Source organism: Vombatus ursinus, unplaced genomic scaffold (assembly GCF_900497805.2).
Source record: "Vombatus ursinus unplaced genomic scaffold, bare-nosed wombat genome assembly UNPS02014962.1, whole genome shotgun sequence".
In the NCBI taxonomy this organism is placed as follows: domain Eukaryota; kingdom Metazoa; phylum Chordata; class Mammalia; order Diprotodontia; family Vombatidae; genus Vombatus; species Vombatus ursinus.
In genome coordinates, this window is record NW_020954740.1 from 103,812 (window position 1) to 117,958 (window position 14,147).

Genomic DNA, 14,147 nt, shown 5'->3' on the forward strand with positions numbered 1-14,147 from the left:
TTTATTTATTGATTTTGACTAGGCAATGGGGTTAAGTGACTTGCCCAGGGTCACACAGTTAGTAAGTGTCACGTGTCTGAGGTCACATTTGAACTCAGGTCCTCCTGACTACAGGGCTAGTGCTCTATCCACTGAGCCACCTAGCTGCCACCTAGCTGTCCCCTAAAGACAAATATCTTTGAAAAACGTAAGAACTCAATATGACCAACAATAATTACAGAGGACTCATAATGAAACATAGTACCCACCTCCAGTTAGAGAGGTGATAGAGAGTCTTTGATAGATAGAAAGTGCAGATAGAGGCATATTTTTGGACATGGCCAATGTGGGAATCTGTTTTGTTTGACTAAACATATTTGTAACAGCTTTTGTTTTTCTGTCTTTCTTAATGCCAGGAGGGAGGATGTAGAAAGGAGAGAATTCAGACCTAAAAATTCACAGATCCTATTAACTATTCATCTCAACCATTAGATTGTAAATTTCCTGAGGGCAGAGCTGTCTTTTGCCTCTTTTTTTTTTATTTAGTATTTTATTTTCCCCCAGTTACGTTAGTTTTTTTAATTTTTATTCATTTTTTTAACATTTGTTTTTAAAACTTTGAGTTCCAAATTCTCTCTCTTTCTCCCTCCCTACCCCCCCCATTGAGAAGGCCAGCAATTCCATATAGGCTATATATGTGTAGTCATGCAAAACATATTCATAATAGTCATGCTGTGAAAGAAAACATAGACCAAAAAAAAAAAAATTCAAGAAAAATAAAGTGGGGAAAAAAAAAGCAAAAGTTGCTTCAATCTGTGTTCAGATACCATGAATTTTTTTGCCTCTTTTTGTATCCCCAGCCCTTAAGGCAGTGCCTAGTACACAATAGGTGTGTAATAAATGTTGATTGACTGATTGATTGATTCTTCTCCCATCCAACCTTCTCACCACTGCCTCTGATGCCCAAGTTTGCTCATGTCATTCCTTTGCTCATATGCCTCCACCATTACATTTATGCTACTTTGTAACTTAGTCCTACTCCTAGACAGCTGTTTGGGACACTAAGAGGTTAAGTGTTTTGCCTCTTGTCATGCATCTGGTATATACCAGAATTATGCTCCAACCCAGGTGTGCCTGACCCTAAAGTTGGTGCCTATTCATTATACCTCAATGCCTCTCACCTACTTCAGGAGAGAGAAATTTGAATCTCTTCAGTGAAAGTAAGAAGGAATGTTGTGTCATTTAGCTCCAGTTTAGCAAGAGTTTAGCAAATACATCTTATCAGAAATGAAACAGTTGAAAATCTGGGTTGTGACACACTGTACATAACAGAAGTGTGGTGAACCCACACTGTACTGAATAAATAAAAGTTTAAATTTTTTTTTAAAAGATACATGCTTAAAGAACTCTGTGTGCCTAAATAAAGAAACAAAAGATCTTTTCAGCACCACCCAGGAGGGAAAAAAAAGTATTCAAAATATTTTCTTGTGGACTGAAAACATAACTTTAAAAGGTAATGAGTAGAGGTGGTGGAGGGGGAATGGAATGGGAGGTGGTGAGGGGAGAAGACAATTTCCCCAACCCTTGTGAATTCCATTTCATATTGGTCATTCCAGTGACCTATGCTCACTAAACCCAATAACTACAAGGTTAATACAAATGATGATTGATAAGAACTAAATGTCTCATTATTCTCTGAGATTAATGAGTTTCTTCTAAAAAAGAATAAAACCACCCAGGGGCAAAAAGTTGGAGTTTCTTTTGGTCTTTTTGCTGATGTTTGTCACGGAAAGCTGAAATCCTAACTTTTGCCTAGTGTCCCTTCCTGGGACTATCTCTATTGATTTCATTGGCAAGAGGATTGCACTATATACAGATGGGCAGGACTGTGCTATAGTGCACAGGGTAGGACTCTGGGGGGTATACTCAATTGTCCTATCCCCACCTGCCTCCAAAGGCTTGGTTTGGATAACTTTTTAAAAATTATTTCTATGACATCTTTTATTTTTTACATTACTTTCTTACAGCTTTGCTTTTCAAAGGCAACTCACTCCCAAGCCTCCACCTACAAATAGAGCCATTGACCTTCCCAGGGCATGATGTAAGTTTCTGGAAAAAGTGTGACCAGATGAAAATGACCTCCTGGGGAAACTTCTGTTTCCATAATGGTGCTGAAGAAACTAAGCCTCTTGGGGGAAATGAAGGGCATGGTAACAATATGGTCAAAGGGCTTAAGCAAATCCATTAAATTAGCCATACATTCAAATCATAATGCAGCCTTTTGTTTTCTCCCTCTTAGAGCTTAGTCACAAAAGTCCAGTGTTGTCATGGGTACAGCTTCTATGAAACTTTTGCCAGGAACACTGTAACAATTCAGCCTCTTGAGTTTTCAGTGGTTCAGTTGTCATATCACACAGGCCCACAATTCAATCAGCAAGCATTTACTAAGCACTTACCATGACAGGCACTGTGCTGGGTACTGGAGATGCAAAGACAAAAAAATAAAATAATGCCCCACCCTCAAGAGACTTATATTCTATGGGGAAAGAGCATTTTGCTGTTTATCTGTACCATGGTAGGAAGCCTCAGACCCATCTAGAAGCTTGTTCCAGCAGCAATCACAAAGGAAATCTCAAGAAATGGGTCCATTGCATTAAAAAAGTAGAAAAAAATACATTTATCCATGTGTACAGATTCTTGGTTAATAAGATAAAAATTCATGCATGACATAACAACAGCCATTTAAAAAGTGCCTGCCACGTTCAGACAGCACTGAACTAGGCACTGGGAGTGATCAAAAAGTTTAGATCTAGGGGACAGCTAGGTGGCCCAGTGAATAGAGGACCTGAGTCAGGAGGACCTGAGTTCAAATCCAACCTCAGACCAAACACTTGACACTTACTAGCTGTGTGACACTAGGCAAGTCACTTAACCCCAATTACCTAAAAAAAAAAAAATGTTTAGATCTACTCTCTAACATCGAGACTTACATTTCATTAGTGGACCTCCTAATAAGGCCTTTCCTCATTCTACCTAGCTGTTAATATTATACCCCACCCCTACAAACACATGTGCCCAAATCAACTTATTTATGTTGTATTTATTTTGAATGTCCTTATTATATGTGTACAAATTATCTCCCTCAATAGTATGTAAGTTTCCTGGGGGCAGGAACTCATTCTTTTTATGTATACATACATACATACATATATATATATACACACACAAAGTACCTAATACATAGTAGGCATTTGTAATTACTTCTATATTGACTTATAAGGCCAATATAGAAAGCCATTATAGATAATATTAATATGACAAGTGCAAGAGTTACTCTTGCCCAGATGCCCATCAATGGGGGAATGGCTGAACAAGTTGTGGTATATGATTGTAACAGAAAAATATCGTGCTATAAGAAATGATAAGCAGAATTGTCTCAGAAAAATCTGGTAAGACTTAAAAGAACTGATGTAGAGTGAAGTGAACAGAACCAGAGATCATTGCACACGGTAAAAGCAATAATATACTATGATCAACTGTGAATGTCTTAGCTATTTTCAGCAGTACACTGATCTAAGACAGTTCCAAAGGACTCATGATGAAAAATGCTATCCATATCCAGATGGAGTCTGAATGCAGATTGAAGCATTGTTTGTTTGTTTTTTTAATTTAAAAAATTTTTCTTGTTGGAGTTTTTTTTTGAGGGGGGTCTATGTTTTCTATCACAGCATGACTTATATGGAAATATGTTTTGCATGACTTTACATGTATCAAATTGCTTCCCTTCTCAATGAATGGGGAGGGAAGAAGACAGAGAAGTTGGAACTCAAAATTTTAAAAAATGAATGTTGACATTTTTACATATAATTGGAAAAAAAATAAGATGTTTGAAAAAAATTTAAAAAAGAATTATCACTTACTCCCAAAGTGAGAGCTAAGGGAGGTCATTTTTAGTGGTGGGGGGAGAGGTGGCAGGAAGAAAAAATTTTGATGGGCTTCAAAGGATGATTAGGAATTCAATAGGCAAAGATGGGAAGGGGGAGCAAACCTGTACAGAACACTGTATTAATGTAGTCATAGAGGCAGAAGTATGTCATATACATTTTTGGGGTTGAGGCCAATTTAGAAGGAGCATAGAATGTCTGGAAGGGAATTACATGAGTTAAGACAATGAAGGGAAGGTGATAATGAAACCATTACAGAAGAAATAATAGAGTCACTTGAGAATTTTGAGCAGAGGGATGACATGACTAATTCTATGAGTAAGAAAAATTATTAACAGAAGTCACTGATATTATGTATTATGATTGTCTGCCTTATGGCAGTCAATACTTTTTTCTTATTCATAGAATTATTATTAGGGATTAGTTGTAAGGAGCAGAGAGTGGTGGTAGGAAGACCTGTTAGGAGGCTATAGTAAATATCCAAGAAAGGTGGTGGCTGTGGGGAAAGAGAGGAGGGATGGATCCATGAGAGGTCCTAGAGAAGGAATCAGAAAGACATGTTAATGGGTGAATATGGAAAGTAAAGGAGAGGGAGAGTCAAAAATAACCCCAAGATTCTGCAGATGAGAGACAGGGTAAATAATGGTGCCATAGATAGAAACAGTGAAGTCAGAAAGAGGAGGAAGTTTTTCAGTTATGAACACGCTGAGCTTGAGGTACTGGTAGGTCATCCAGATGAAAGACTTACAAAGAGATGAATACATGGATCTAAAGATTATAACAGAGATCAGGACTTGAGGTCTAAATCTGGCAGGTGGTACAGTGGATAGATTAATTGGGTCAAATTCAGCCTCCAATACTTTCTAGCTGTGTAACCCTGGGCAAGTCATGGAACCTGTTTGTCTCAGTTTCATCATATAAAATGGGGATTATAATAGCACCTACTTCCCAAGGTTGTTGTGAGGATCAAATAAGACAATAATTATAAAGTGCTTAGCACAGTGCCTGACACATAGTAAGTATTATATAAATACTAACTATTATTATTATTATTATTATCATTTTTAGAAGAACCAGAAGTTGAAGCTATAACAATGAATTAGATTGTCAAAGGGAAAAATATAGGGCCAACTATAGATTCCTGGAAAATTATCCCATTATGGGGTTAGGAGTCATTTTCATATTACATTTACACATTTATCTAAGCAGGTACAACAGTGAGAAAAATGATTATTTTCTCCTCTATTAATATTCAATTATTAATTAGTAACCAGGCTTTTTTAATTTCCTCATTCAGGGACTAACCTCTGTAGGTCAGCCAGTCTCTGAGGGAAAGAGGCTGATAGATGAGATTGGCTTAATCCTCAAGGTATATGCTCCTTGATCTTGGACAGGACCCCACCAAACTAGAAGACCTTACTCTAGTCTACAATGTAAACAGAATCTAATCTAAATGAATTCCTGCCCTAAAGCATTGTCTATGCCCTTGTACCTCTCCATTGGAATCTTAGGATAACCCAGCTCATGAAGGAGAGAGCCAACCAGAGTGGTCTGGGTAGAAATGGGTTCTTTTGTCCAAATTGCTGGAGGTGTCTGAGTTTCAGGATCAAGCCACATTCTCAGAAGAAGGAGCTGAAGGCCTTTAGCCCACCTCCTAATTAATATGCCCTCTCCATTAATTGTGACCAGTCAGGGTTAATTTTCACCTATCAGGGGCACCTCCTTTTCCAAAAGTATGTTAAGGCATTCAGTATCTCCATTGAGTGTCTTTGGTTACCAAGAGAAACCACTGACCACCAATTTATTGATTATCAGCCCTACTAATTAGCAAATTGATTGTTAATTACCCAGAAATTCTGTCTCTCAGGCTTTTCATCCATCTCAACAGTATGCTAGGCACTGTGAGAGAGACAATGTCTACAGAAGATACAGTACCTACATTCAAGGAGCTTTTGGTCTAGTTGGGAAATAAGGCAGATAATTATAAAACACACTATCACTAAGTGCATTTGAGAGAGATAAAACAAAGTGCTCTGAATGTCAATGACCTGCAGTCCACAGCTCAGTCTGACAGCCACTCCCAAAACATTTTAATATGACCTCTTCCTTTCCTCACCACAAGAACCTCCATTATTTTCATCTTGTTGCTATTTCCCAGATTCCTTTCCTAATGTTTTCTTCCAATGCCCCCATCTTCTCATCACCTCCTAAGATTTTATGGTTCCTAATTTGTTGGTAACTTTCTCATTGCCAAGACAATAGAGCACTGACAGTGCCAAGGGTCTCAGACATATATCAGAGAAGAGCCCCCATCACTGGGTGCCTCTGTGCTATACCAGGCCAGTTACCTAGGTCTAAGAAGAATCCAACCATTGCTTCATCAGCTGCTTATTATTTAGCTTTTTTTTTTTTACAGCAGTACTACACTGCTTGGTTCCAAAGTGGTTTGTTTACAAGGGGAAGCCAGGTATAGCAGGCAGAACCCTTAACTTGGAGGCTTAACATCTGGGTTTGAGTCCTACCACTCCACCATCTGTTAACTGATGACTCCAATTACAGAAGTCACTTCCCTTCTATCTGAGTTTCAATCTCCTTACCTGGCAAGTGCAAGTGTATAAGAATTTTACTAGATCCTTCCCAGGTTCTTAGGAGGATTAAATGAGACAATGTGTGTAAAGTGCTTTCTATCTGTAAAACACTATCAGTGGTTATTTAGAGAGCCATACTTTTGTCATTGCATCATGAAAAAGAAAAGTTTCATTTCCTCAGATCATTTTGAAACATTCCAAATTGTTGAGAAAAGTGATACTAAGCCAGTCATTCTTCCTGCATATCAGATAACAGGCTCTAGATGGTGACCATAGAGAAAGTCACAATTCAATCCCAAGGACTTCGTTTTGCTCTGTTGGGCTAACAGGGGTGGGAAACCTGCTGGCCTCAAGGCCACATGCGGCCCTCTATGTCCTCAGGTGTAGCCCTTTGATACCAAACAATAGGACTGCACTTGAGGATCTAGAGGGCCACATGTGGCTTGAGGCCACAGGTTTCCCACCCCTGCTAACCTATGGCCAGATCCACTATGCAGGGGCCTGCTCCCTCAAGCTATTTGGGAAACCACAGAATTGCTAGAAACCCATTTGGGGCCCATTCCCATTTCAACTCTGAGTGTGGATACAGATACCTCAAAAGAGACATCAGTAATGATGACATCTCAGCCCCAAAATAGTCACTTGGAGAGTCATAGAACTCAAAAGATGTAAGGAGATCCAGAGATATAACCATTATCTGAAGCAAAAGGTTGTCTATATCATAAAAAAAGGAAAAGGACCCCTATGTACAAAAATATTAATAGCAGCTCTTTTTGTGGTGGCAAAGAATTGGAAATTGAGGGGATGCCTGTCAACTGGGGAATGGCTGAGCAAGTTGTGGTATATGAATGTAATGGAATACTACTATGCTATAAGAAATGACAAGCAGATGAACTTCAGAAAAACCTGGGAAGACTTACATGAACTGATGCTGAGTGAAGTGAGCAGAACCAGGAGAACATTGTACACTGTAACAGTCACACTGTGCGATGATCAACTTTGATAGGCTTAGCTCTTGATAGACTTAGCTCTTCTTAACAATACCAAAGACAATTCCAAAAGACTCATGATGGAAAATGCTATCCACATCCAAAGAAAGAACTATGGAGTCTGAATGCAGATCGAAGCATATTATTTTCCCTTTTTTGTTTGTTTGTTTGTTTTTTCTTTCTCATGGTTTTACCCTTTTGTTCTGATTTTTCTTTCACAGCATGACTAACGTGGAAAATGTTTAATATGATTGTACATGTATAGTCTATATCAGATTGCTTGCCATCTTGGGGAGGTGGTGAGGGGAAGGAGGAAGGGAGGAAAAAAATTTGGAACTCAAAATCTTATAGAAGTGAATGTTGAAAACTAAAAAAAAAAAGAAAAAATCCACAAAAAAAGGTTGTTTATAAGAACCTTAATAAGTGGTCATCCTTCACTGTTCAAATACTTTAAATGACGGAAAATTCACTATCTTGAGTAGCCCATTCTGCAAGGTGTCCCAAAAATCTGAAACTTTTGGGACACTGTATTTTTCAGATAGTTACATTTATTAGGAAGCCCATCTCTACATTAAACCAAAGTCTGCCACTTTGTAGCTGCTACCATTGGGCCTAATTCTGCCTCTTAGGACCAGTCAGAAGGTGGATGATTTCTCTATTATAGCAAAAAGAAACTGACATGTCACCTTTTACACCAATGATAAAGGAGTCAAGGGAAAAGAAAAGGAAGAAGGGAAAAATAATCCAAAAGAACCTTATTTTTTTCTGCCAACATGATTAAGTCTGAAGAGCATTAGAAGTTTTCTCTTTCCTTCATCACTTAGCAAATAAATATAAATCACTATGATAAAGGTCATTATTAGCAAGCTCTTAAAATATAAGTGGACCAAAAAAGGAAAAAGTTTTTTTATGCCTTATATTTACCTATTAAATATGTTTTTGCCTAGAAACTAACATTATCCAATTTAGGACATCATAGAATTTAGAGCTGAAACATACTTCAAAGACCAAAAAGAGAACTTTACTGAGAAACCAACCCATCACCTAATGCAGAGCACCAGAAAAATCATCGACTGTGGCGAATCTCCACATTAGGTTGTTGATAACCTCAAAATTAATTGGTCAGTTAAAATATCTCTAGCCTCCTTCTTCTCTCTCCCACCAGCCCCAGCTCCCATTGGTATTTTTAGGATAGCGATGAGACAAGATCAGCCAGTTTATAGCTTGGTCAATTCAGTTTTTGATAATTTGTTTGCTCAAGTGCAACCCCTATCCCAAAGCCCATTGGTATGGGACTCTCTGCTTATTTGTAGGGATGAAGGGGAGAGTCTAGAGCTTCAGTTTATAGCCAGTCCCTCTTTGGGAACTCTTCAAGCAGGAATCTCCCTTTGGGACTTTCCAAGCCAGAGTCTTCTTGGATTGTAGTGAGTCAGTTTCTAACTTTGAAAAAGAAGATAGAGGAGGCCAATCCTATTTCAGGTTGCTGAAGGAAAAGACTAGGAAGACATGCGAGGGGCTGGCTTCCTCCACAATATCTCTACCCACAGCTTGCTATTCTTAAGACATCAGGGAGTTTCCTTTGGGTGAGATCAAGGACATTCTCTCTTGGTTATCTCACTCCCAAAGGAAGAACTCCTTTACAATACATTCTGTATTGTCTGGTATATATTCTCCTATGTAGTTTGTTGTTAAGTCATTTTTCAGTTCTGTCCAACTCTTCATGATCCCATTTGGGGTTTTCTTGGCAAAGATACTGGAGTGGTTTGCCATTTCCTTCTCTAGAGCATCTTACAGATGAGGAAGCTGAGACAAACAGAGTTAAATGACTTGCCCAGGTCAACCAGCTACTATGTGACTGAGGCCAGATTTGAACTCAGGAAGATGAGTCTTCCTGACTCCAGACCTGTACTCTATTCACTGCACTACCTAGATGCCCCTTCTCCTATGTGTACCTTCTCTGTTTTCTGTTTTACTATAATTTGGATAAATGGGTTTCTTTCCTATTTGCCATGTGTATTCATTGTGGAACTGGTATTATGCAGGGAAGGAATTAAGTCTTAGACATAGAGCTTGTGGTCTCCCTACCCCAAAATGACAAAGAGATTAAAAGTTCCATGGAACCCATCATATCCTCTAAACAAATGATATTTAAGGAAGAAGATAGATATGCTTCTAGCCTGGTACCCCCTCTTTCTGAGGAGAGCAGAGTGATAACCTCTAGCCCTAACCTCTTACTTCCCCTCCTGGCAAGAATGAAAGTATCCCTTGGAAAAGGGTTGGGGGAGACACTAGAGATATCTAGTTATAAAGTTATGAAGAAAGTGCTTTGTAAACCTTAAAAAATTAGAATATTAATTTGAGTTATTTTTAACCATAACTAGGAATAAAACCACTGTTATTGCTATTCTGACTAAAATGTTAGGTTCTGGTATATGAAAAAAGTAGCAAATTTGGAGTCAAAGAACCTGGGTTTGACTATGCTCTCCTACTCACAGCTTGTTTGACCTTGAGGGTGGGCCTCAGTGTCCTCAACTATAAAATAAGAGGTGTGGACCAGACTACATGACCTCTAAGTTCTCTTCCTGCTCTGAATCCTATGAACCTAAACTAGAAAAATGATGCCCACCCACAGACTAGTACCATGGAACCAGAGGCAGTATAAATCTATGAATCTTCAACTCTTCTTGGCTTGTGTTGAGCTGAACCGTGATTCCCTAACTTAAATGAGATAAGACAAGGTGTCATTTGACTTCTTTCATTTGACTTCTTTTCAAGTAGGCCTGAACAGTTCCATTTTTTTTTTTTTACTCCTTCTACAAATGCTGGTTGTGAAATTAGTGTTCTCATCACAAAAAAAAAGATATGTCCCAGGGCTGCTAAAGCCCTAGGATCATACAAAACTAGATCTAATCTTGAGAGGGCTGAACCAAAGGTCAGTATATCTTTGGCTCATTATGTCCCCACCTGGAGTTTACTCTGGAAAACATCCAAGTATGGTTTATCTATAGTTTGTGTTCATATTCCCACAATTGTAGATAACAGGGTCCTTAGCTCTTAAACAAGCACTCAGGGTAACAAATGAATAACAGGAAGAGGACAGCTTTCATTTCAACCCACAGAAAATGTAGAAGGTACAAAGGAGTCAATAAATAAATGCAAGAAATACATAAAACACAAATAGTAGTTCACAAATAATCAATCCCTCAGCATACTTAGTCTTGTGTTTAAAGCAAAACTGACATTCTAATGAAATCCTCCTTTCCCACAGGGTCCTACATAGTTTCTTCAAGACCCAGAGTGCCACACTCTGTTTTGGGCTTCTTATAAACATCTATATGTCAAGTCTTGAGAATTCTTTGTCTAAATGGAATGGCTCATTCTAGGACAGATACATTTTCAGTGTTATTTTTCCAGAGGGGCCATGAGGTATCTATTAAAAATAATTTATAAAAGCAAACCTTGTTGATGCAAACCAGAAAAAGTCCTAGAAACTATGCTGAATTGACTTTGGAGCAGATGAACTTTTTTTTTTTAAGTATCCAATTTCCACATTTTGTTCAGTATGTATGTATATTACAGGAGAAAACAGATTTTCATCTCAGAAGACTGCTTTTGGTTTCACCTTCTTCCGTTTAAGGGGAATCAAAAATTTTAAAGTATCATTTCTTTTTTTTCCCCCTTCCTTTCTCTTTTGTCTGAACACAGTTACAAGAATTTTCTCCCTTGCGTTATTAACCATTATCAGGAAATGTCTAGGTTTAAAATGTATACTTTGAAATTTCTTGTTGGTTTTTCGGCATGAATAATCAATGACAATAGATTTTAAGAAAGAACCTAGGTCACAAAGCTTGTTTAGCAAGTTTCAGTTGGTGGTTAATTAAAACCTTCTTATTTTAAGGCTCTTAAAAACACAACTTGGAATGTTAACTGCACACACTGCCACCTAGACTCCTATCCCAGGAAACTCTGGCTCTCCATTCCCCTTGACTTCAGTGAAAATTCCTTCCTGGGTAGTCTCAGCTGGTCCACCAGGCCAGATCAGGAACTAACTAGTAATTGCTGTGTCATGGGCCACAACATATTCCTTGTTTTCTCCTTCCTATCTGATCGACTCTCCTCCCCTACCTTGCTAAAGGTGGTAGGACAATAGAGAAAGGGGTGTAGGACATAATCATTAGTAGCACTTTTGATCTGTAGAGTTCAAGACTTTCATAGATTTTTCCAAGCCTCCTGCTCAATAGGGAAGGGCTTTTTTCTTGTGGTACCTCTCAACTTGGAAAGCACTGGGGCAGATGAGTTAAGTGGTTCATTTCTGGTCTCACAGAGGCCAAAAGGTAGATCAAAGACAACTTTGTTCAATTTTATATGCATTGGGATTAGTGCTGGGAACTATAAATAAGATACCTCCTGGCCTTCATGAAAATTTCAATGCAATGACCAGATATAATACATGGGCAATTAGCTATAAAACCAAATGGATAATATGAGAAGACACCTCCAACCTACCCATTTGTGGAGGTGGCAGGTCCATAGGTGTTAACACATTGCATGTATTTTCAGACTTTTTAAATATATTAATCAATTATGATGATTTTTTTTTCTCTGTAAAAATACTATTTGTCATAGGGGATGGCTCTCTGGAATGGGGAGGGAGACAGATACATAGGATACTGTGCTGTTTCAAAGCCAAAGGCCCAATCATAGAAAAGAGGTAGATAATGACACATTAAAGTAACTAAAGATGCAGCCAAATCAGTGATCCCTATATGAAGTGAAATCAGATCCCACAAGTGAATTTGAGAATGAGATAGTGAGAAAATGAAAAATAACAGTCCCAACCCCACCAAGTAACCTTTAAAAGTCAGTCCAGGCAGAAATCAGAATCAAAAATGAGCTCAGCTACTGATGAGATACATAGCTGTACGATGGGTAGATTTCAAGAAGCTTTGGAGAGCTCAGCAGAGGCAGCTGCCACAGGGAGCAGGGTCAGTAAAGACAGAAAATATCAGTAAAAACTTATTTTTAAAAAATGGATAACTGCATGGAAAGATATAATCAAGGCCCTATGCAAGGTCCAAATGGGGGAATCAGAGAAGGCTTCATGGAGGGGAAGGATTTGAACACCTTCTTAAAGTCTGGGTAGGATTTCAATAGGTAGAGATGGGTAGCAAAGGTATTCCAGGTATGGGGAACAGTGTGAGCAAAGACATGGGGACAGGTATAAGTATGGCAAGCAGTCTATTTTGGCTGGAACCAAGAATGATGAGACAAGTCTGGAACATGAAATGGTCCAATTAGAAATTTGATTTGCCTACAAAAGGGTCTTGGTTAGGATAAGTACTTCCCAAACATTGTACATCCCTTTAGAAGTTTGTTAAGGGGTTAAAGTCATCATTTCTCAAATTTTTATTATTGAGTTTAGAATTATTTGTACAAAAACATGCCTAACTAGTAGATAAACATCTATCTGTCTGATTGCAGGAAATGAGCCTATAGTGTAAGTATAAGGTAGTGTTCAGTCTTCATTGCATAAACTTGCTTGTGCATGAATAAGTAGGAATAAGCAAGAAATGTTTCTGACAGGCTTTTATACATTAGAATCTTTACTTAATTACAACCTTAAATTCACCTGAAGCCACAGTGACTGAAATACATTGTCTTCCACTCAACGGAATCTTTATGAAAAATCAAAGAGGAACCAGATATTCTTGGTCAAGTGACTTAACTTCTGTGGGACTCAGTTTCTTTATCTGGAAAATGAACAGGTCACATTAGAGACTATCTAAGGTTCCTTCCAGCTCTAAATCCTTCTAATAATGGCTGAGTTGATTAGGGAAATTCTGTCCCCCACCCCAGAGTTTATTGGGCATAAACCCTACAGACTATTTATTCATTGTTGAAAGGTCAAAAAATTCCAGATTAGGTTTCAGACGTGGAAGCCAATTGGCCATAACCTCCTCCCCCCAAGAACTGACTGGTTTGGAGTGGTTTGAAGCCACCCTTTGGTGTAGGGGAGGGGGTCTCAGTGACTGGGGATGCGCTCAACATGACTTGATTAGTTAGGACGATTGGGAGGATGGCCTCTTTTCAGAGAAGCTTTTGGTCTTTTATTTATTTATTTAAAAAAAAATTTTTTTTTTTGAGCCTTTATTCTTGCTGGCTTGTGAAAGAGCAACAAAGTCAGCAAGCACTTGATAAGTATTAGTCTTGTCAGGTATTGTGCTAAGTGTTGGGGATACAAATATAAGCAAAAAGAAAGACAGCCCTTGACCTCAAGGAGTTTACCTTCTGGGAGAAGACTTTACATAAAAAGTCTTTACATAAAAAGGGAGCTGAAGAAACTGGAGGTGGGGAGGTGCTGAGGAGGACATGGTGGCAGTCTGGCAAATGAGGGAAAATTGGTCTGGTCCCTTCCTCAAAATGGAAGTTCCAGGAAGAACTTATTAATGGCAGACTTCTATAGATTAAACATTTCCCGTTCTATCAACTATATCTCATGTGACATAGCTTCTAGACCCCTCATCATCCTGAATACATTATTCTCATAGCAGTGCTGGAGTAGAGTGGTAAATGGAGTCGTACAAGCACTCCTATTTTCCCCTCCCTTACCCAACTGACTCATTGCCCAGATTGCTTTCCCAGTGTAA